The sequence below is a fragment of the Lissotriton vulgaris genome, chromosome 11 (assembly GCF_964263255.1).
Source record: "Lissotriton vulgaris chromosome 11, aLisVul1.2, whole genome shotgun sequence".
Classification (NCBI taxonomy): Eukaryota; Metazoa; Chordata; class Amphibia; order Caudata; family Salamandridae; genus Lissotriton; species Lissotriton vulgaris.
In genome coordinates, this window is record NC_141699.1 from 954,426,780 (window position 1) to 954,452,085 (window position 25,306).

Here is a 25,306-nt window from a genome sequence, read left to right on the forward strand (position 1 = left end):
CTCTAGGACCACACATTGAACATCTTTCATTGTAGTGTTCATTGCCCTGGTTTTCACTTTTTTTGTTCTCTGGAATTTGTGTTTGGTTTCAGTTTGGTTATTCATGTTACAGGATGCTTCTTGACTCTAAGATAGGTGCTCCCTATTCTTTTCCTGGAGTCAGCCTGACTTGAAGATGGCCACACCAGGGATTTAATGGGACCTCATTGCTCCTTTAGGGCTGCCCTATTATGTGCAATGGGATGACGATTGCACTTCCGGTTCTCATAAGCAAGATTTTCTTCAGTCTGTGATTGTCAAATCTTTCTTCTGATCCACACTTTTCTTTCACCTGGGCTCTGAGACAGTCACAGTCAGGCCCAGTCCTGTTGTTCCTACTTGCTCTGTGTTTCACCTGGTCCCTGGAGTGAAAGACTGTGTGCTGCACTGCCCACTGTTCTCTTGCTGAGCCAGGGAAGTGGAGGAAGTCACTTATGTGCTTTGTATGCAGTAGTTACAAGCACATTTTCTCTTTTGCTGTGAGCACATGTGGAAATATTTGCGAAGATGCCTGTCCTGGATGTGCATGGTGCACAGGTTTTGCATTGTGGCCAACAAATCTGGAGAATACAGAGTGAGCATTGATGGCAGTGGTGCTCACAGCTGCTTTTTGCTGCAGATTAGGTTCCCTTTTGCCACCTTCTTCACCAGTAGCGTTGCCTGTAGTGTCGTAAGACTATGAGTGCCAGGGTCTCATGGTTTTGGGTGGACTCAATGAAAGAATTACGTAACCATTTGGAAAGGTGTTAAGGCGTGAGTATTAATGGTTAGGAAATAATGAGAAGTTCAGTTGAATGTTGTATGCAGATGAATAAAGACGTTGGTTACGAGCTCCGTGTGTGGTGTGTTCATTTTGCATGCTCCCGGGCTGTGGAGGACACGACAATATCTCCCCTGAGATGGTCAATGAACACATTAAGTATATTTGATGTCCTTTATTGGATGCTTTCACACTGGATTCTCATATATACATTGCTCTAGTGCATTCCAGCTTGTTGCTTTGTTTCCGCTACTTGTCTCTTCGCTTGTTGATTGTTTCCTTCCCTAGGGTATTTCTGTCCCTTCTTCTCACCCCTGAAAGCGGAGTCATGTGACCAGATCGAATACTTGCCAGCCTCACGGCCACTTGGACAGCAGGACAATTCACTGGCAACATGACAGCAGGGCGAAGTGCGATAGGAAATGAACATTTTCTTAAACAAAATGAAACAGTTAAAATCAGCAGCAAAATGTAGTATGAAACCGTCACAGACAAAATGCTAATTAGCTGACAAAGGGGCATATGTAGATAAAATCAGTTTTGCGATTCTGAAAATGCAATTTTCTGCGAATCGCATTTTCGGAATCGCAAAACGCGATGTAGGTAAGAAATCGCTAAAAAATAGCGATTACCAATAATTTGCAGAATTAAATAGTGATTACTCAAACAGCGATTCCTTAATAGCTAAATCGCTAATAAGGAATCGCAAAAAAGGAAAGTAGCAATTCAGGTGCAGAATGATGGCATCACAACCAGGAAGTGTGACTGTCCATGCTGCACCTGATTGTCTGCACCTGTTCCTGACTCCTTTGCTACCTGAGAGACTGTGAGGAGAGAGTGTGTTTTTGACTCTGCATCTCCAAGGAGCTGAAATGGCTTCTCAGGGGGGTGACAAGCAGCCAGAGGAACACAGCAGAAAGAGGAAACAAAAGTTTTCTGAGAGGGAGCTTAAGGTGCTGACAGCGGAGGTTGTGAGGCAACATGATCTTCTGTTTGGTAAGAGCTCACTCCGTGTTCCAGAGGCCAGGAAGAGGAAAATATGGAACGACATACAAGAAAAAGTAAATGCGATTGGCGTTACCCACTGCTCAATTGAGGACTTACGCAAGCGGTGGTATGATATGAGGCAAAGATCCAAGGAGAGGGTGGCCACCAGATTAGCAGAGACAAAAGCGACTGGAGGTGGGACCTCAACTGCACCAGAGCACACACCCCTAGAGGAGTTGGTGGAGGGCACACTCATGCCTGAGTCTGTGACGGGCGTGGCTGATCTAGACAGCGCAGAAAATACACACACCAGATAAGGTAAGATGGATGCCAATATCCCCAAAACATACCCATCCTACTCACAGTCCCAAACATCCATGTCTGATTAGAAATCCAGTACATGTGTGCAAGCCCATCTAGAATTGCATTATGGGAAATGTAGTCCCTTGCACTGATACTTGGTCCTGTGACACATACAAAGGGTACATAGGGAAGAGTCATACTTGCAATGTGCAAAACAGACGAGTAGTATTCATGTGATTAGTTGCATAAAGAACTTGATTGCTGGAAAAAAATAAACATGACACACAAGTAATGTGTGCATTTAATTTTACAGCACAACCAACAATACAGGATACAGTGGCTGAAGGGGTGGAGACAGCTACAGATGTGGACGTGGCAGGGCAGGAGGAGCAGGGTGCAACAAGGGAAACACAACCAGCGCCACCAAAAAGGCGTAAAATCATTCCACCACTGCTACCAATGGCATCAGAGTCAACAGATGCCGATGAGGACCCACAGACAGGTTCAACCCAGGCCCCAAGGCAGAACACACCGCATTATAGCGCACAAACTGCAAACGGCAGTGGTGCAAGACGCAGGGCACGGCCCACCACTAGCAATGCCTCCTCGGAAACAGACAGAGTGTTTGCAGGCCTGGAGGGCAGCATGTTGCATGCACAGCGCCTGCAAGGCAAAGGAATGTTGTCAATACAGCACCAAATAGCCACTCATAACTGTCATATGTCAGAGTTGAGGCTTGGGGTGACAACCATGTCTGCAGCTTTGGAGGCTCATTGTAGGGAGAACAGAAGAGACAGGCTGGCCATGAGCAGGGAACAACATTGCCTAAACACCCGCCTGGACCTTTTCACTAAGACTGTGAGCCGCCAATCTACCGCAATCCCCATGGTAGCTAGAAGATGCGTTAGCATGCAAAACGAAATGGCACACTACTGCCAGGATGTGGCTAGGGGCCTGGTGCAGGTCACGCATGCGCTTGATCAACTGCGTGCTGTAGTCACCGGTGGCATTAGGACACCGGGCAGCTTCAACACTGATGGCCGGAGTGGGCGTCAGGCCAGAGCAGGGGAAGCCAGCAGTGAGGCCAGTGCGCAGCCAGAAGGAGGGGCAACAGGGCGTGCACGCCGGAGATGAAGGGGCAGCATGCACCTATGGCATCTTGTGAAGCAACAGTTGCCATATGGACCAACTGAACAATGATGGCACTGTGACATTAACATGTGCTACCAACATACTTATTGTCACATTGTGTGACATTAGTAACCCTGGTGTTAAGGGAATAAATAAACCTATTTTTTGGACATCATCATTTGGCATTGTGTACTCATTTCTCACCTAGAAGTAGTTCTGTGTGATGTCATCACATCTCAGGCGCACAGCAGCTGCCCCGGCTCCACCTACACGTCTGCGTTAGAGAGCTGGATCCTCCTCATCTGATGTGTCTGCATCTGTCAGATCCACTGGGGTGTCCTTCTTCGTAGCGATGTTGTGTAGCATTGCGCAGGCCACCACAATTTTGCAACATGTCTCAGGGCTGTACTGTAGGGTACCTCCATTCTTATGGAGGCACCGGAAACGGATTTTGAGAATTTTGAAGGTACTCTCAATGGTGCATCTTGTAGCTCTGTGGGCACTGTTGTACCTCCGCTCTGCTGCTGTGGCTGCATTGAGCTAGGGTGTGATGATGTAGTCCTGCACAGCATATGTACTGTCTCCTACAGGAAAAAAGTAGGTTGATGTTAAGTAATGTCCTGCCAGTTCAGACCTTTCCTACTAGTGTTTGTGCGTCATGCAATTACCTAGCAGGTATCCCTCTCCAAACTCGCCATTTGTGAGTCTGCGATGTAAACCACAGTGTCGGAAAATGAAGGAATCATATGTGCTTCCTGGGAATTTTGCTACTATATCTGTGATTACATGTTTAGCATTGCAGACTACCTGGATGTTTAAAGAATGATAGGATTTTCTGTTTCTAAACACATACTCATTGTGTGATGGGGGTGACAGTGCGACATGTGTTCGGTCTACGCAGCCAATCACATGGGGGAATTGTGCTATTTGGTAAAAATCTTGTTTGGTCTGGTCAAGTGCCTGCTGTGTGTATGGAAATTATATGTGGTGATGCATCCTCTGCATCATATCATCAAGGAAAGCGTTAAAGAAAAGAGAAAGTGCACTCTGGGAGACCCATCCTGCTGCGGTTATTACCCCCTGAAAACTCCCTGATGTTAGGAGGTGCAGTGAGCACAACACTTGTATGTGGGTGGAAATGGTGTGTGCCCTGTATGTGGGGTGCTCAAGTACGGGTGTCAGCTCCTCTATCAGCTCCAGGATACTGTCTTGGCGCAGCCTGTAGTGCACATGGATGTCCTCCTCAGTGCGCTGGAAGAAGGTGATGTGTGTTCTGTAGATCCTCTCCTGGCGTCTCCTTCTCTGTTCAGCCTCTCGGATACGCAGCCTCCTGGCTATTACATACAAGCCACCCATTGTGAGAAGTCTCCGAGGCATTGTGGGTCTGTTTAAATAGGTTGCATCTGGTTACCACCTGTTCTGAGTTGGTTGTATTTGAGAAGTGCAAAATTGTGACTTTCGTGAAATCACTAATTGCGATTTTTTGCTACATAACAAATTGAGAATTCGCTATTTGCACAACGCATTTTGCGATTTTCTTCGCAGATTCCTTGCGACGTGAAATTGCTAATTGCTAAATTCGCGGTTCCCAATTTTGCGAGGCAAAATACTTACCTACATCGCAACACTCATTTTTGTGATCGCAAACACCCTGGATTCTGCAAATCGCAAGGTTTGCGATCGCAAAACACCTATCTACATATGGCCCTAAGATTTGTTTCAGCATGGAAGGCAAACTATCAAACAGCTTCTAACAATGGAGTGCAGTTCTGGGTGGCCATGTTTAGGAGGCAACAATGAACAGTGATGACAATTCAGAGCATACAGTAAAATATGATTTAAACGTGTTAAAGTAAATACAGCAACTTTGAGTTTCAAAATGGAAGTAACCGAACACTGCTGCTTAGCTGTTTTCCCACACAGAAGTATATAATAACTAGAAAAAGCTAACTCCAAAACATATTGTTGCAATACTAGACCAACCAATCATTTATTTATCTGATATGTGTGTAATAGTGAATGATCTACGTATCTTTTTAGGTCTTGCTAGAGACAACTTTAGTTGGGGCGCTGTCTCATACCTGCTAGGAGAGTTTGTGCAGATCGTTTCCTGGCCAGACCGGACAACTGGGCACCCTCGCGCACTCACAGTCTCCCTCCCGCCTCCGCAGTTTGACACCTAGCGGCCACCGAGAGGAGGGAGACTACATTACCCAGACTGCTTTGCTTCGCGGCAAAATCTGCCAACGCAACTTCCGCGCCCGGAGGCGCTTTAAACCAGCGACAGCCCCGGTGGAGCGGGCGCTGTCTCATACCTGCTAGGAGAGTTTGGGCAGATCGTTTCCTGGCCAGACCGGACAACTGGACACCCTCGCGCACTCACAGTCTCCCTCCCGCCGCCGCAGCTTGACACCTAGCGGCCGCCAAGAGGAGGGAGACTACATTACCCAGACTGCTTTGCTTCGTGGCGGAAGCCGACAACGCAACTTCCGCGCCCAGGGCGCTTTAAACCAGCGACAGCCCCCGCTTCGCGGGATCGCACGCGGGTCGCGCCGGGTTAAGCCCGGGACATGGGCGGGCCCTCTGTGGCCCTCAGAGGCCTGAGGAGACTAGACTGGGCCATAGACTTTGCGTTTGTGGAGAAGGATTTTATGTACCGCACTGCGAGTTTATTTTTCTAACACTTGTTGCTGGTAAAACCTGCTGACACGTTTGGGGTTATGTGTAGAAACGAGTTAAATTGATGTCTAAAGGCAAATGTGATAAAATTGCGTCTGGGCAGGGTACCATGGATAATTACCTGATTAAGAAGGTAACCCAGATCAACAATGATAGAAGGGCTTCTGTAGGTCAGGGGAGTCCTAGAATGACACAGGAAGAGGAGTCCCTCCTAAAGGTAGATACACAGATGCCCAATAATCCACCTATCGGAGTAAGGAAAGTTGTGATGACGGTAGCCTAGGTACATGCTGAAAGGCATGAGGATCGGACAGATATCCCTATTGAGGTTATAGAGCATGCCCCATCACCCCCAAGATCGGTTAGAAAATTTAAAAAAGCACAACTAAGACGTAGGGGGAAGCATGACAAAAAAAGAGTAGATACTGCTAACCTCAAAAAGGGTCTTTCCCTGGATTTAATGATTGGAAGACGATCCTCCCTGGGGCAAATAGGGACAGTACTACCTCTAGATTTAACAAACACCATACCAATACATACAGGGTTAGCAAAGACTAGAGATATAGTGGATAAGGGTGAAGTGTCGGCTAATTTTAGTTCTGATGTATCTTTGCTGAGTACACCCTCCAGTACCTGTGTGTCTTTGCTGAGCTCGTTTAACACCAATGATGATGATGAAGGGTTATCAAATTCCCCTAGATTTTCTATTGCATCTCCTTCTAACACAAATCATATGTCACCTCCCAAGGCCAAAATTAAAAAAAGAGGGGGTGGTCCATTAAAGAATCGTCAAGCCAAAATACAAAAGAGGTGTTCAACCTCAACACTTTTGGAGCTGAACGATTCACTGACTCCTCCTGCGGTCCCCTCAATGTCAACTGACTGTCCTATCAGTGAGGGTGGATTGTTGGAAAAAATTGAAACCTTGGTTAAATCACTAATGAAGCCTCTCATAGAAAAGACTAATATGATTAACACGCTTTTAGACCTGATTGTTAAAAAGGTAGAAAAAAAACACACTTTTATTATCAGACTTGGCAAAGGGGTTGAATAATATAAACCCCAGAGTAATACCTGTAAAAACGATGTTAGCAACAAAAACTGCTCCATCATGTCCCATTCCCTCTATAAAATCTAACCATGTTGGGAAAAAGCCAACTTGTCTTTCCCTGAAAAAAGTTCAGACATCTTATTTGCTGAAGAAGAAGTTTGTTCCTATAGTTCAACCTCCAATTGAAGTAAACGATCAAAGGGGTGATAACTTGACTCTAGAAGAAAAGGCAGAACCCCCGCAAAAAAAGGTTACTAAGGATAATGGGGCTGGGAACTCGCAAAATACAAACTGGCAGTCGCATAGAATAGTTGATCTACCACCAGAAGCTGCCCCTTATGCGATTGTTATGGCGGGTGTCCCTGAGCTCCCTTTAGGAACTAGGGAAGATCACCGCGCCTTAAGAAACAAAGTCACTTATTGGCTACGTAACAACAGACCTTTGCCTGTTCATATTAATGGGGACATTTTAAGTGTTAGGCACTCAATTTGGGTGGGCTCTAGACATAAAGACAAGAAAGGGGATGTAATCATCGTAAATTTTAAAGATCATAGGGCTGTCAGGCAGATTGGGGATTGGTATGACTCAAGAAGTAGTGATTCCATCTCTACACATTATCTTAGCTTCTTCTACCCATACCGCCCAGTTCAACATCCTAAAAATTGGAAAGTAGAAAGGCAGTCCGTTAACAGGTTTATATTCAACCATCATGGTTATAGTCAGACTCCTTTTTCTCAACCACACAGATCACTTAACTTCCATCCTAGGCAGTTTTATCCACAAACTCCAGGACCTAATTTTGAAAATAATTACTTCTGGAACAATAGAGGTTTAGCTCTACCTGATTATAACATACCAACCTACAATAGGTTTGATGTTTTCTCTGGCCTTGATTATGTGGATTGACACAAGAAGGATACTCACCAAAACAAAATATGAGGACTAGGGGAGTGCATTGATGAAATCAAGGGAAAAGAAAAAGAGCAGAAGCTATGGGAGGGCAATGAGGATACTATACAAGTAGAAACTGTCCCTATAGAGAATCAGGGTGATATTTAAGAGCATTGTGGCAAGACCTCGTGTAACCCTGATTTAACAGAGGGGAACAATGGTAGTGGATATAGTTCCGCGTTGCATGAAAAGGTTCTGGGTAATGTCTCGGGTGATCTCGTAGTACATGATAATGAGAAATCCTGTACACTCCTATTTTGGAATGTGGCAGGATTAAGGCAGAAAATTAAAAATCCATCTTGGGAAACTGTTATAAATGGGTGTGATATTCTGGCCCTTCAAGAAACTTGGTCTATCGATCCTGTGTATATTAATGGCTATGGAAGTTTCTTCACCCCGGCCGTGGGGGGCCAATTTGGGAGGGCAGAGGGAGGCCTAATTTTGTTCCTTTCAAATCAGCTCAAGTATGAGCGGGTATGTTTCACGTCAAAATCCAGTTATTATCAAATAATAACCTTAAGCAACAAGAAGGGAATTAATGTTGTGGTTATAAACTTTTATAGTAATATCCCGAAAAATGAAATCCCTAGCATCCTAAAAATGCTGAGGGAGGATATACAACACGAAATAGATAAAAACGACAGGGAATTAATAATTTTATGGAGGGGATTTTAATTGTCCGCTCTGTATAAAGGGAAAACAGGGCATCTGTGGCCTAATGCTAGAGCAGGAGATCAATTTAACACACTTTGACCACTCCCTGATTGGGGATTTATTAAATGAAATATTGTTTATGTTTGACCTGGGTTATGCAAATGAAATAGCCCATAAACCTGCTCCCTTTATGCCCACATGTATTGGCAGAGGAGCATTATCCACTATTGACTTCATCATTTCCTCAAATAATTTTAGTCATAAGATCAATAGGATAAAGACCATGGAGCTACCAGTAAGTGACCACTTGCCCCAAATAATGGAGGTTGAAAACCCATTTTTTGAAGAGCATGAAGATGTGTTTCCTTAGGTACAGTTAGGTACAGCCTCTGATTTGGTCCTTGGGAGACAAAATGGGTACACTCTAAAATGGGGTAAGGCCGTCCCAGAAATGTTTCTAGGTAAATTGTTGTGTGCCTGTTCAGATAGTTTTGCGATTCGCCTGGCTGAGAAGTCAAATAGTGAGCAGATAATAGAGCATTTTAATATAATAGCCTCCACAATTAAAAATAGTTTGTGGGTGGGGGTAAAGAACCGGGCAAAGGGTAATAAAAGTTGGTTTGATAATGCATGTACAAGGGCTTTGACCGATTTGAAATATGCTATTCATGGGACACCTCGAGACCCTCTGGTAATAAGAGGTCTTAGGAAAATATACAATAAGGCTTTAAAAAGTAGAAAAAATGCGATAAAAAAGGAGGCCCTAGAAGCTCTAAGCGAAGCATCACCGTCCAAGGATGCATCTGCATTCTGGAGGGCAGTAAATACCCCTTTCCTCTATGACAATACTAAGGCTGCAATGGAGACTGCAATTATTGAGGAGGATTGGGTAGAGAATTTTTCAAATCTCTATAGGTCCCATGATGAAAGCCATATTTTAGAGCCTACTACAAGGGGTAATTTAGGAGCAGAGGTCGAAAAATTGGTGATAACCCTGGAGGAAGTTACGATGGGTCTAAAAGCAACGAAGGGTGGCAAGGCGGCAGGTCCAGATGGGATCCCTGCAAACCTGTTCAAAGCAAATATTGAGATCTGGGGCCCCATGCTGGTACAGTTTTTTAATGCAGCACTAGCTAGGGGTTTAAATTCGTCTTGGTTCACCTCAGTCATTGTGCCGATATATAAGAAGGGAGATAGACAAAACTGTGCCTGTTACAGACCAATCTCCCTTCTAGATTCATCTATAAAAATCCTGGGGAGAAATATATTGGCGAGACTTCAAAGCTGGGCAGAGGAGAATGAGATAATGAGCGACCTACAGTATGGATTTCAGAAGGGCATTGGAACTGTTGAACAATGCTTAAACTTAATGACTCTTCAACAAAAGTACATTAGGGTAAAAGGAGAACGCTTGTTCCTTACGTTTGTAGACCTGTCGTCGGCATTCGACTGTGTGTCACATGTCAAATTGTGGGCAATCCTGAAAGGGTTGGGCGTGGAAGATTCCATCATCTGTTTTCTGAGAGAAATATGCGCAGGAGCCACAGCATCAGTCCGTTATGGTAGGGGGGACGAATGTACCAGAATATTTCGAGTGGGGCGCGGAGTACGCCAGGGTTGTGTCCTGGCCCCATTCTTATTTCTGGTTTACATAAATAGACTTGAGCACCATCTGCTGCAGGAGTGCGGGGATATGCCCAGGGTTGGCAAGAGATCTATCCCTGCACTCTGGTATGCAGATGATGCAGTCCTAATGGCACGTACTCCCGTGGCCCTACAAAATTTGATAATATCCTTCGAGAAGTTCATGTTGAGTCTAGATTTAAAAATCAATTGTAGTAAAACCTTCTCCATGAACTGCGGCACAAGATCTAGAAAGCAGATGAAACGTATGTCTAGAAATAATGTTTTTATAGAAAATACTTCTACTTTTCCCTATCTTGGTATTTTGTTCTATGAATCTGGTGCTCGGACAAGTGCTGTAAAGGCCAGAAGTCTTTTGTTCTTAAAAACAATAATGGCCTTAAAGAATTTTATAAAAAATCTGGGCAAGAAACCTATAAGAGAAATCTTAACCATATATAATGCCACGTGTACATCTGTAGCTTTGTATGGCTCGGGTCTTTGGGGGTATTCGAACATAGAATCAATTCAAATAGCCAAAAATAAATTTATGAGGGACCTCCTGACAGTCCCACAAAGTGTGGCGACTTACATCTGTCATACTGAACTTGGACAACCTCATATATCGGATACAATCAGAATACAACCCATCCTCTTGTGGCATAGGGTATGGACAATAAATGAGTGTGTCATGAATTGGGCTATGTTGCAGGATGTATTAAAACTGGACAATGTGGGCAGATTTGAACGGCTAGTTTACGTGAAACGTTTCCTTATTGACATTGGCTGCCAACAATATTATGAGGATCCAGTTTCAATGTGCAATATATCCAGAAAAGTGTTGAAAAAACTATGTATGGAATACCTTGAGGAAAAGAGAAGGCAAGGGGAAATGAGTAAAAAGACAGTTACCTCGCATCTCTTGTTATTAACTGGTGTTAAAGTACAGCCATATTTAAGCCTGCCGATGTCTAATTATGATCGATTCCTCTTGACCCGTTTTAGATTAAATATTGTTTTTAGACTCTTGTCCTTCCCAGTAATGAATTCATGGTTACGAAATTTGCCTACCTGCCCGTGTGATGATTCCTCGTCCCAATCTGACATTCATATTCTGTTTGTTTGTAAATTTTATATTTTACCACGTAGGAAACTCATCATCCCATTCCTCAAAGAAATGAATTTAAACAGATGTCAACCAGCCTTTTTAGAATTTCAGAGAATGGACACTGTTTTAACTGTTACTGTAGTTTTAAACTTTTTTTAAATATGTTTTTAAATTACGGAAAACAATTGGTGTTAATGAAATGCATTAGAATTGTCACTTTTTAAAATAATTTCCCTGTGTAATTGTGTAATTTTATGCTGTTGCTTTTATAGTTATTGTCTTTTAACCAAATAAAGTATCTTTTGAACTTTGAACTTTAGTTGTATGCTCGAGGTTATGGATTGAGGAAGACAAGATGAATGGATTATAGGAACCCTCTGTCAAAAACTTCAGCAGAGAGAATGAGTAGCGCTGTAGCTAACATCCCAAAGTCCTTTGTAGAGTTCACAAATGATTGGCTATTCATTTGCATGGGAAAATGGAAAAATACATCTCATGCATAAGAACAGGGGACCGCATTTACGAAAACTGTTGCATCTCTTTGGTAAAACAGCGATGCAACACTTTTCATTGCGCCATCCTTGCAACACCATAAATGCACCATATTTACTGTACGACGCTCCATGTCCCAAGGATTTACAGCTATGACAGTGTTTGTGATGTATCTGTAGGCGCAAAAGTGGCACATTGCTGGATTGTGTATGAAAACAGACGCAACTCAAGCAATGTGTCTTTTCAAATGGGGCAAAGCACATGTGAAAAGCCCTGCATCACTCCTTACTTACTCCTGCTTCTAGCAGGCGTAAGGATTTGATGTAGTGAAGCCCTAGAAGTGGCACAGTGAAATCTCATGGATTTCACTGGGTCACTTCTATGTTGCTTTCCCGCTTTGGAACGCCTACCCTGCCTACATTATACCTGACGCAGGTGTAATGTAGCACAGGGGTTTACAAAATGACACATCTGCCCAAATGTGTCACTTTGCAAATATAAAAGGCACACAATTGATGGACAAAATGCAGTACAAATCAAAACATTCACCCAGTCAAGAGAACTGAGTTATATCCATCACTCTATTCCTCACCATGCCACCCCTGTTGAGACCTGGCCATATGCAAATCAGCCTTGACCCTGTGCCTCATGGGAACAGTCCAGCCCGAACTGCCAAGCCAGGTCCTTCCTGGACCAGAAACAAGCATCTGAGGAATGGTTTCGGGGTTTCACCCCTTATCAGCCAGGACAGCTTGAATCCAGAGGCACAGTGAGCCCAGGACCTGTAGTGTAGTTCCTATATTCCCAATTGGCTCTGCGCATTGGAATAACATAAACAGCAGTGTACACCTAGGACTGAGGTCATCTAGGTCTCTACTGACTATGTTAGACTTAATTAGATTTTGCCAGCTAGCTCAGAGGTCACTAGAAACGTTCTTGAATCTTCAGGAAAGGGTTAACCGTCCTGATTTAGACAAGAAGGGATTCGTTTCTGACAACCGCATAAACATGACAACTTTGCTCCCTCAGAATAAAGAGTATATCTCTAGAGTCGTGTGAAAACAATAGACAACCATTTCACTCAGTCAATCGTGCATGCTTAATTTCACCAGAGTGCAGAGAAATAGAGAGACAGGCGTTTTCAATAAAAGGTGTTATTTTATTGAGCAGTATTCTTTCTCATGCAAGAGAAATGAATTGCCACAATTGCAATACGTATTATAAAGTAAAGTGCGTACAGTAAAAGTAGTATTATGAAATAATACTGTAAAAGCATTGATATGGTTTCTTAGCCATATGACACTTTAAAATGGATAAAATATATATACATAAAAATATTGACTAACAAACTCAACTGGTGCTTCTAAGATACGCCTACCCCAGTGTACCTGACCTAAGCCTAATACGTGGGAAGGAGTAAGTAAGTTGCAGTTTTAAGTTAAGTTAGGTGTTTGCCAAGAATCGGAATCAAGAATTCTCTCTAAGGTTTCAATCAGCTCCGTACCTTGGTTATAGAATGAAGGAGGTCTTGTATCTCGCTTCTCAGGACTCGATCTCCCAGCAACCCGCGAGGGTGACTTGGGAACACTGGAGCGGGATTTTCTCGGCTGGAGAAAAAGACAGCGTCTCTCTCAGTGCGTCGAAGGGAGGGGTGCTTTCCTTTGGCTCTAGCAACAGCTGGGCTCCCGGGCAAGTAGAACGTCGCTCTGCTCCCAACCACCGTGTGTTTGCTTAAGGCAACGTTGGTATATTTATACCTGAATGGTGTCGGGTTTGATGTAAGGTTGGACATAAGACGTCACTAAGAACTAACAGTTCTTTCTGGACTCCAGGAGTTCTTGTGCAAATCAAAACAAAAGTAGGGGGAATTCCCGGGCTGCTGGAGGCTTGGTTTGTTTAAAGAACGCTTTGTGCTTTCTAGGAGTCTATGGGAGTAACCTTGCCGTGTTTTGGACTGCATGGGCTATTACTAAATATGGATATGATTCCTATGCCTTTATAAGGATATTATTTGTTATAACCACATAAGGGCATGAATCGGGAATATCGAATTAGGGTCCTAGATAGAAATACAACAGACCCACGTCTGGGCATACCCGACGCACTTAGGGCGAGAAAGCAATTGACTCACAATTGATGGACGGAATGCAGAACAAATCAAAACATGCATCCCAGTCAGGAGATCTGGTTTAAATCCATCATTCTTTCACTCACCATGCCACCCCAGGTTAGACCTGGCCGCATGCAAATCAGCCTTTGATCCTGTGCCTCATGGGAAAAGTCCAGCCCCAGTTCGGTCTGAACTGTTCCCATGAGGCACAGGGTCAAGACTGATTTGCATATGGCTGGTTATAAACTGGGGTGGCATGGTGAGTAAAAGGACAATGGATTTAAACCAGATCTATTGACTGGGTAGAATGTTTGTGATATTCCCAGACATGGTCCCGGGCTCACTGTGCCACTGGATTCAAGCTAGCCTAGCTAATGAGGGGTGATGCCCCGAAGCCACTTCCAGGATGCGTGTTTCCGGTCCAGGGAGCACCTGGCCTGGCAGTTTAGTCTGGACTGTTCCCATGAGGCACAGGGTCAGGACTGATTTGCATATGGCTCGATCTAAACTGGGGTGGCATGGTGAGCAAAAGAACGATGGATTTAACCCAGACCTATTGACTTTGAAGAATGTTTGATTTGCTATGCATTACATCCATCGTCTGTGTGTCTTTTACTTTGTAAATATGGTGCAGTGTGGCACACGTTTAACGCTGCTGCAGCATCATTAAAAGTGATGCAACGGCCGTGTAAGGCCATCATAAAAAAATCCCAGGGTCCCTCTCACCATTCACCATTTTATCAGACCGTAATATATTGTGGGCTCAGGCATATGTGGTATTTCAAAAGTACTGATTGCCAACATGGTTAAAGAAGCATTTATGAATATGGGAAGATGGAGGCTGAAGTACCCTGGGAATGCATTAAACCACTTAATGGCGTGCCTGGCAATGAAATTATCAGATGTCCTTGGGCACGATGGACGAGTAGAATTCTGTAACCCCGAGGACTCAAGTCTCCTGAATCTGACAACTAGTTATTGTTTCTTTGGTGCAGTACATGAGACTGACATTTTGTGATTACATGTGTTCAGAATAAGGGCAGCGATGATGCTTGCATCCAACATTTGACTATACGCCAACGTTAAATGTAATCAACTGGACTTGCTCGCAGGCATAACACCTTGCAAGTAGTTTAGGGTCAGCAGTTAGTTTTCTGAGCTTTTTAGGATGCTTGTATATGTCAACCAAGGTGTCCTGATCCTCAGTAAAAGGTTTCACCAGATGTTCCACACTTGCCTTTCCCAAAGGTCTTTTAAGTGGAGCAAGGTCAAACTTGATTAATTGGTAGGCTCTGTTTTAATAGTAGAACACAATGGCCCTGATTACAAGCACAGGTGCATTTATTGCACCAGGTAAATAATGATGGTGGTTTATTATGAACATTTAGGGAATAACATGCAGATGTTGGTGTATAACCCACCAAATTCCACATGACACGGTAAATATCAGATGCTTTTCCCCTGTTAAACTATGGCAAGTTTGACCTGCTGAAATTTAATGAAGGTTGAGGAGTTTAACACGTCTGATATTTATTGGATGCATTAAGTACAACCTAATTCATATTTCAGACCCCTGCACAAATAGGGGTTTATGCAAGGATCATACAATGACCCACTCATAAGCAAGGCCTATATGTGGGCACTTTACAGGGGTGCAAGATGTCTCTCAAGTTAAATGAGCTTTATTTTCACTCATGATGCATGTTTTGAACAATGCTCAGTGCACATTTACTCTATTTGCTACAAACGTAATCAAAGGTCTGGTACTGCTTCATGTGTTCAGGGATTGAAGGGCTTAAAGGGAGGACTAAATCTGGTGGTCTCCAGAGGGGGAGGAAAGAATTTTGATAGCTGGAGATGGAGATACCAGATAGTTACTTTGTGGCTCCAAAGGAAAAGGAGGCCAGGAGGTTCTACCCTTGTGTGCAGTCCCAGACTCTGTGTTTAGTATGGACACAGCAGAAGAAAACTATGCATCCACATTGCTTTAGTGGGCAGAAAATTTAAAATACACATTAATAAGCTAAAATTCCCCACATTCTCATGGAGTGCCTTGCTTTTCCTCCCTCGTCAAAGAAATCACCAGCTGTTATAGATGTGTAATTTTAATTTAATTATCCTATATCTGTTTTGGTGTGGCGATAAATACACCAGAGGATAGACACAATCTGTAATAGTGCTTTCTCTCTTTACCCATAATTAGGCACGAATGAAAGCAATTGTTTTCGGTGAAAACATTGAGGCTTATATATGAGCCCCAGGGTCCCTATTGCGCCACTGTTGTGTCATTTTTTGTGACGCAGTGGCAGTGTACGGCCACATGCATCAATGTAAGGTTTTGCGATTCCTTATTTGCGAAAATTAGGGAATCGCAAATAAGGAATCGCAAAACGGGATGCATCAATTTATTCGCATAATTTTTGCGATTCGGTAAAAATCGCAATTTTTACTGAATCGCAAATATTATGCGAATTTTATTTTGCTATTTCGCAATTCCCATTGATTCCTATGGGCCAAAAGGCCCATAGGAATCAATGGGAAGGCATTCACATTTTGCGAATTTCAAATTGCGATTCGCAAAATGTGAATGCAATTTCAAGGGTGCAGGGGGGGTCCAAAGAACCCCTCCCTGCACCCCTGAAATGTAAGTTTAAATGCAATTTACACACACACATGACCCAAGGACATGTGTGTGTATAAATTTAAATTTTCAAATATGCAACTAGTGCATGTTTGAAAGTTTTCGGTAAATTAGCATGAAGTTTAACTTCATGCTAATTTACCCCTTCCAAAGTGCGAATTCGCAATTTCAATATGATCATGCATAGCATTTAAGAAATCGCAAAATTGCGATTTCTTAAATGCTATCGCAATTTAAGAAATCGCAAATTAATTGCGATTTTTAAAATTGCGAAAATAGCCAAAACCTTAATGCATCCCAAAAACAGGATTTGCATTCGGAAACGGCCGAAAATTGCAATTTGCACCGTTTGCGAATGCAAAAACCCTTGATGCATGTGGGCATATATTTGTAGCCCTTCCCCCTGCACTACTGGAATTGCATACCTCTTCCAACACAACTCCAGCAATGCGTCAGTTTTGCGCCGACAGATACATCAGTGATACTGACTTAATTCTCATTCTTTGTGCCATAATGTGTCATGCAGTAAATATGACGCATTCATCATCTAGCAAGGAGGGCGCACTGAGAAGTGATGCATCTTTGTTTTCCTGCAAAGATGCGCCATTTCTCATAAATAAGGCCCATTGTGTTTCTCCCTACGTACTGCGTTGTTGCAGTTTATCCCAAAGAATCATACTACACAGAGCAAACCCTGAAGTATGTCATCCAAACCACTCTTCTCAATGCTGCCTATCATCTACCAACACTAACAGGTCAACAACTACTGCAAACAGAAATAAACAGGCTGTCCCCAGAATGTAAAGGCATGGCTAGCGAGTAAGGCTAACTCCAAAAACAGTATCTCAAATGCAAATTATTAGAAATACAAAACACGTGTAAAAATAAGGCTATAAGTTGGCACATTGAAAGGCAAACAAAACTTAAGATATTTAAAGAACGACAGTGACCTGTGTCACACCCTTCTCTATTACAACCATCTGCACAATGGTGCTTCAATAACACATTTGTCTCCAGTTTCAAACATCTGCCCCAAAATGTGAGCCAAAATATCATCAGCTGAGCCCCCACAGGAATCCCCTCTCATTTATTCACAGAGACAGACCAGTTACAGCAATGGGCTCGTTATAATCTTCAGAGGCCTAAAGCTCATATCATGTGCCGGTGAGCCGTCTCATGTCAAAATACTGAATTTTCTCTGAAATAGTGTTAAAGGAGTTTTCACTTTAGCCTGACGGTGGTTGTGCAGCTAATTTGTTTTCTCAATTTTTGTGATATGGATTTGCTTTCGGAGTTTTATATAGAGCAAACTTGACCCGAAAATATCAGGTATTAGAGCGCTTTATGTGAGCACCAGTTGCGTTACACAAGGACACATTCATTTTTTTTGTTCTTTTTTGTTAGTCACGGGCAAATTAAGGGGCATATTCTCAAGGACGGTGTTAAAATTATCGCCGGTTTAGCGGCAAAAAACTGCTGCTAAAGCGGCGATAATGGGTTTGATAATATGCCCTGGAGAATTCCAATAGAAGGCCATGTTCACACCAGAACATGGGCTTCTATTGGAATTCTCAAGGGCATTTTATCAAGGCCATTATCGCAGCTGTAGCAGCAGTTTTCTACCGCTAATTGGTGATCATTTTTAACGCTGTTCTTGATAATATGCCCCTAAGTGATTTGCATAGAATCACAGGATGTTGAGCGTTGTTGCCGAGACTAGATGTAACACAGCTGTCTAGGAGCAGTACCATGGCTGTAGGGAGGCATCATACACAAACGTATAATTATCTGAAGCTTATATGGCAGCTAAAAGACAGTGATGCATATCGTAACAAACAGGTTTGGCATGCAAACGAGCATACGTTTTCTGACAGACTCAGCAACAGTCTATACCTCAGCTACGACATCTTAAAAATACCCACCCTACAACTTAGGGAGAAACTCACAGCCAGTAAGACTTTTTAACCTTATAAGTTAGGGACAAATTTAGGGGCATATTAGCAACAACCTGCGATAATTATCGCAAACCGCGCTTAGCGCAATTTTTTTTATTGCCTCCTATCGCTGCATTTTATCACGGAGATAACGCAGTATTACCAACGTTTATCTCCACAGCGATATAAAATCCAGCGATAGCGGCGAATCCCATCTATAACGTGAGATTTCCAGTGATAAAAATCCTATTGCTAAGGAAAATCTTGCTAATAGGTAGGTGGGAACTTAGCCGTAGAATCCACCTCCCATTGACTATTATGGCTTAGTCAGGTTTTTACCATGTGTAAAATCCCGGCGCTAATTGGGGTTGGCGCACTATTTTTATCGCGTCACGGGTATTGCTAATAGGCGATAGTTGATAGTTGAGACTGCTTTCAGTCGCTACCAGTTTGGGTACGTCCATTTTGCATGTCATTAGCAATAAATATCGCTGACATGCAAAGCGGGCCCCAAACCGGTCACTATCACCTGGAAGCTGTCGCTAACTGCTGTTAGCAACAGCTTGGTAATTGGGCGATAAAAAAATCTCTGCTATATTGGCAAAGAGTGCAGCCAAAGCGGCAATAACGCCCTTGCTAATATGCCCCATAGTACTGTATTCTATCATAGCTTATAGATGGCTTATTACACACCTCAGGTCTCAGCTTGATTACGGCTTCCCCTACAGCCTTCCTCTTGCTTCCTACAATGTGAATAAGTGACTCACACCATAACAAGTTGAGGCTTCAAATCTGCATCATTTACAAGTAATGTTCCCATATGGTACACACTCTTCACTGGGAACTAGAGTCACAAAGTATGTTATATACTTCAAATTTGGGAAGGCAGTGCTCTCTTACCAAGTTATTCATCACGGTCTGATCACAAGACACTTCTAAGAGAATTTCTGCTACCCTCTAGTAGCTGGGGAACAAGAAGGAGGCAGTTCCTCATACATACATGTGATACGTTTCAGCAGTACTAAGAATTTGAAAGAGAAAAACACAAACCGATTTACAAAAAGTAACAAGCATTTGCAATGCAATCACTCTCACAGTTGGGAAAATTGGAGCTATTGGCGTTGTAAATTATATCGTTTTTTGCTTTTTTTGTTTGTAGTGTAGTGGAATTAAGTGGTTTGAACTGGAATTTTTAGTTGTGGAATTGTGTGTGGAGGAATTGTGTGGTGTGTAGTGTATTTCTGCACTGGAATTATATGGTATGGTGAATAGATAGGGTTGATAGCTGCATACAATAGATAGAAAGTAAGATTGCGAGGAATATGTAGTTTGTGTGTTAAGTGGTGAATGAACTGTTGATAGAGCAGGAGAAACAGTGTGTGAGAAAGATAGAGACGGGGTGAGAAGGTTATAGATGCATACAGAGGTTGTGTTTGTGTACGTTGAAGACACAGAAAGAAAAGGAGGAGAGTGTGTGTTTGCAGTTTGGATTTTTTGAAAAGTTATGGTAAGAAAACTGTGCCTTTTAATCCAGTAATGTATGTAAGAATTGGAGTTTCTGAACAGTGCCCACCTCGGATTCGAACACAATCTTCCTCCAAGCCAGACTTGAACAAACCAAGGTACTTTTCTACTAGGCACTTGTGAGTGGGAGACTGCATTGTTTTCTCATACCAATCTGGTCCTAACACACCTAGGTATTTTTATTATCTTAATTAATACATTAAGTGATTATTGTAAACGTATGCATGCAGAGACTGCATTTATTTCTTGCTATAATTCTACCCAAGCCACCCCAAGGTATGTCATGTACATTTTTAATGCATGTATGGCAGTGTTTATGTAGATGTGTGAGTAAGAGACTGCATTCATTTCTCACAACAAGCCAAGAGGACCTGAACAAGGGCTATGTTCAAGCTGCGAACACTGCTGCGAGCCTGAGTCATAATATAGCAAGGGGGACTGAGGCAGTGACCTCATAGCTCTAGGCGCTATGTGTACCCGTGCATGACCGAGACTTTAGTATTCCAGGGCAAGCTGGCTGGAGTGCTGTTTTTTCCCCATTGGCATTTTAACTCATATAAGCTTTTAATGTGGCCCATTCTTTCCCAGGCTACCATTAACAATAAATAAATGTTAACAGTTGCCTTTTTTGGATGTGTTTAGACTTATTTGTCAATGCCAAGGTGGTGTACTCTCCAAAGATATGTCTGAAGATCTTGCACAATGTAGCAGCATTGCTATAATATTTGACACAAAGTTCATATCTGCAGAATGGTTACCGACACTGACGAAAGTTATCCTATAAGGTGCCAATGCGCTTCGAAGCTTTGAAGTGGCACTACATAGTTCCCTGCACCGACTCCCCTCCAGTGGAAAGCATTCCAATTAGAAGTATGAACATCGTTATTACATCAGTAGACGCACTGCCACCAACTGAGAGCCACCACAGAGGGTTAAATGTAAGGTGCAGCTGCCAGAGAGTCCTGCACACCCATTAGAGCACTGGGGTGAGTGGCATGTTAGCATGCCGAAGGTGAGCACTAGGCTTCTTGCAAAGTGCCCTTGATATAGTTGTTTCCTACACCACTATGCAATGCCTTGGCCTTTCCTTGCATGCTGCTACTGGTGCTAGTGGTCCATAACACGAGCGTCCTGGCCTGCTTTCGACACCAACAGTTGACCATAAAAAAAACACAAAATTACTGAAGCGCACAAAGAAGTCCAAAAACATGAAATGCAGTCAATTAAGAAATTCTGAAATGGTGGGGTTGTGTTTCGTATGATTTTTTCTTTTCACATTCCTTGGTTAAAATGTAATATCCAGTGCAGTAATACTTGATGACAGTAAGCAGGTGAAATAGAATGGACATTGAAGAACCGGGCCTTGATAAGCCTGAAAGGAGTGGCTGAGCCTCTCGAATATGGTGCTGGAACAAAGTTAAAAACTTTTCTGACACCATACTTGACATGGAGCCATGATTCAATTGAATTCAATTAGTTTATTTGTTCTGGAACTCCAATGGAGGTCCACAAAAATATACCAATACAATAAAAAAAAACATGCTTTATAACAAATACAAAATTCTACCTTAAGCAATCCGCATAACATTATACATACCAACTAAACTAAGAACAGAAATTCTAATAAATAGCCAGGAATGTTTTAAAAAATTGAAATATTCTATGGCAGATCATTTCATTTGGAAGGGATAACACAAAAGATCGGGCCTTCTCAGCAGAACGAATATTAAATTTGATAAAAGAGGGTCTCAAAAACATTCGCCTTGCCCTTAGAAGTTCTGGACACACAAATAGCACATGATTGAGATTCAGTATTTGGGAACCACACAGTTCACAAATTCTCTCCTCTCTAGGAGATTTTTCCCCAAATGCCAGTTACGTCTCTCAGGGGCAACAGGTTAGTTCTTAACAGAAGTATTAGCCTTCTGATTCCATGTGGGACATTCCATGAGAGATAAGGCTGGGGTCTGCTCCCCGTCGCACTCACACAGATTACCTCGTTGTGGACTTTAAGGTGACTTAAAGCTATATCCCTTGCTGTACTAATCGTGCTTACTGACTTCTTTAGAAAAGACTTCAATACAGGCTTTGGCATGCGTAAATCACAATTTAAATTGAGCCCAAATAAATGGTTTGCATGGGCGAATGATCTAAAAAAAGCTGATTTATCTTTTAATTTTACAAAAATTTCCAACTTCAAGGTGGCCCTTAGAGTACCCTCATCCCCCCAACAGAGGGAGTTCCCCCTCCTCAGGACCGCTACCAAAGAAGAAGTATAAGAAGAAACTAAATGGAATTCCAAACGAAGAACATATGGGGCAGCCAAGGAATTTAAATTACAAATTTGCCGGAAAAACCGTCCTTCAGCCGTATCAAATGAGAGCCAGTAATCCCTATCCAAAACTTCTGCAGCATAAGTTAATGTCGGGGGAATTTTAACCTTAAATACTGTCAGAACGTGATTAAAATGACGTCTCCCACAGGTCTTATAAAATCTATTTAGAGCTCCAGCCTGGGAGGGGGCCTTACCAACACACCGTTTGATGTGCTCTGAGTCACGCCCGTTTTTGAGAAAACCTTCCCCAAATACAGGTACGTATTGACCAGTTCAAGTTCTTCCAGCCCCAATAGCCACTTATACCCTTTCTTTATTCTAAAACCTTTCTTGCGGAAGACTAAAATTTAGCTTTTAGCAATATTGATTTTCAGGTAATGGTCCTCCGCATATTTAGTCAAGGCATCCAGACAACGCTGCAAGCCAATGGGGGTTAAATCGAAAATTGCAACGTCATCTGCATATAGTAGGGAGCCAATGGACATTGTACCAATTCTATGAGTGTCCCCCTTCACTGAGTTTAGTTTCTCGGGGAGGTCATAAATATAAAAGGAAAACAAAAGAGGGGCCAACAGGCAACCCTGCTTGAGACCATTATGAGTATTAATCCTACAGGAGAGCCCCTGCGAGCCACCCATCATTACTTGACACCAAGTGTCTGTGTGTAATTCTATTATGAGGCCCAGGAGATGGTAAGGCATTCCAAGATGAGAGAGCTTTCTCCACAGCGTCTGACGATCCACGTTGTCAAAGGCCGTGGAGGAATCAATAAAAGCTGTGTAGACTAACATGCTTTTTGAGAAAACATATTTCTCCACGATGGTCTGGACGACCGCGATGTTATCCAGCGTTCTGTGGTTCTTTCTTAAACCTGCATGTTCTGGCGGTAAGATGTTCTGGTCTTGGGCCCACTACTGCAAATGCTGGAGTATACTTTTTGCAAATAATTTGCCCGCAGCGTCCAGCAGTGTGATCTGTCTAAAGCTAGTAGGTGACCTTTTTGAGCCCTTTTTGTACAGCGGGACTATAATACTCCCCTTCCAAGATGGGGGAATATTAATCGATTGAAAACAAAAGTTAAACAGTGGCACCAGGAAAGCTCCCCATGCCGCTGGATCCTTTTTAATTAGCATGATCGGAATACCATCCGGTCCTTGTGCACCGGAGGTTCTAGCGTTCTTTATATAGTCCATCACTTCAGCCCATGACGGGGGACCATAATCGACACAAACAGCCTCCTCTATTACAGGCATCTCAAAAGGCGCTGAGCAGTTAAGTTTATATAGTAGGGAAATATAGTCCACCCACTCACTTTCAGGAATCGGAATCGGGAGTGCCCTCTGTCTAGAATCACAATACTCTGCGATCAGGTGCCAATACTTTTTTGGCTCTCGCTGCTTCTCTCAACCCAATCCATTTAGCATCCATCTCATCTCTCTTTACTCTTAATTTATAATGGCCTCTAACTCGCTTTAGGCGATTAATTTCCTGTTGCACTCCTGTGGAGTATTGTTTATATTGCTTCTGAACTAAATTGTTAATTTCATGGTTTAAGGCCTTCAGGATATGGGGAACCTGATTTACTCTGCGTCGGCCAGAGGATACTGAGCTTAAGTTTTTTATCTCCCTCATTTGTGCCTCAAAAAATTGCATGATATTAACGGAAGCGTTGCCGTGCTGTTCTGGGAAAGTTTTTTTCACTATCGCACCTACTTCAACTGTATTGTTTAGTGTCTAAAATGAACGACCATTAGATTTATTCAAAACAATCGAGCCCTGGCACAAGTGCCCTCGATTAAGTGCAGATAGGTTAAAGGCCAAAGTCATGCTTATTACACTATGATCACTCCATACTGACGGGATAACCTCTAAATTTTCACAAGCCCCAAACATTTGGTAGGAAATGGCTACGTAGTCCAATAGGCTTTGTGTACGAGAAGAAAGAAAAGTAAATTGAGCTGTTTTATCGACTGGCATCCTCCCGTTTAAGATGACCAAATCTGCATTTCTAATGCTATCAAGTAGAAGGAATCCCCGTTTATCCGTTTTTATTTTATCCGGTAGAAAGGATTCGGGAATATGCCAGATTTCCTCTTTGTCTGTTTTAGCATATATTACCTGCATTGAATTAGAAATTTTTGCATTTACATCTCCCACTAATACCACTAGAGGACATTCTTCCATGGTGGCTATCTCCTTAATATATAAAAAAAGTGAACTCAACAAATGGTCATCATTTTTCCCTGGGGGAATATAGAGATTTGCCAACATGAAGGAGGTAGACCTGCCAAAGTCTCCCAGACATGCCAACTTCATGCAAATGCAAAGATTCGATGGGTGGTAAAAAACTTTCTGATTCCAATTAATATTGTTCTTGAGCAAAATAGAAACCCCCCCACTAGCATGTCCCCTTTCAGAGTGCTTAGCATAGCAAGAGAAAGTAAAGAACCCATTACAATCAAAGTCGTTGCACGCCCAAGTCTCTTGTAGGCATATAATCAGAGGATTTAAAGATTTTAAATATTTCAATTTTTCCTCATCCTGCCCCAGACCGGCCATATTCCAGGACAGAAGTAGCCTTCCCTGGCTACCTCAGAGGAGCACTTCTTTCTACCTCTGTACAATTGGTATTCAGGATTTTTGCTACCCAACTTCCCTGGGCTAAGTCATCTTCTTTATTAGGAGAATGACGCGCAACTACAAAATCAGACACCACATTTATGGATCGCCCCTTTTTATTTAATGAGACCATAATATTTTCAGTGTTGCCCATAGGATACTCCAAGTCGGGGCCCATAGCGTCCAACACCACAGAATTAACCGGCCTCTGATCTTGTAAGCATAGGATTGCACTACACCTGGTAGAACAATCCTCAGAACTTGATACAGAAATGATATCTAACCCTTGTTTTAAAAAGTGCGCACTGTTCTGTATGGCTAAGTTGGCCACTAGCAAAGAGCAGAAGGTGACTCTAGGGAAGGA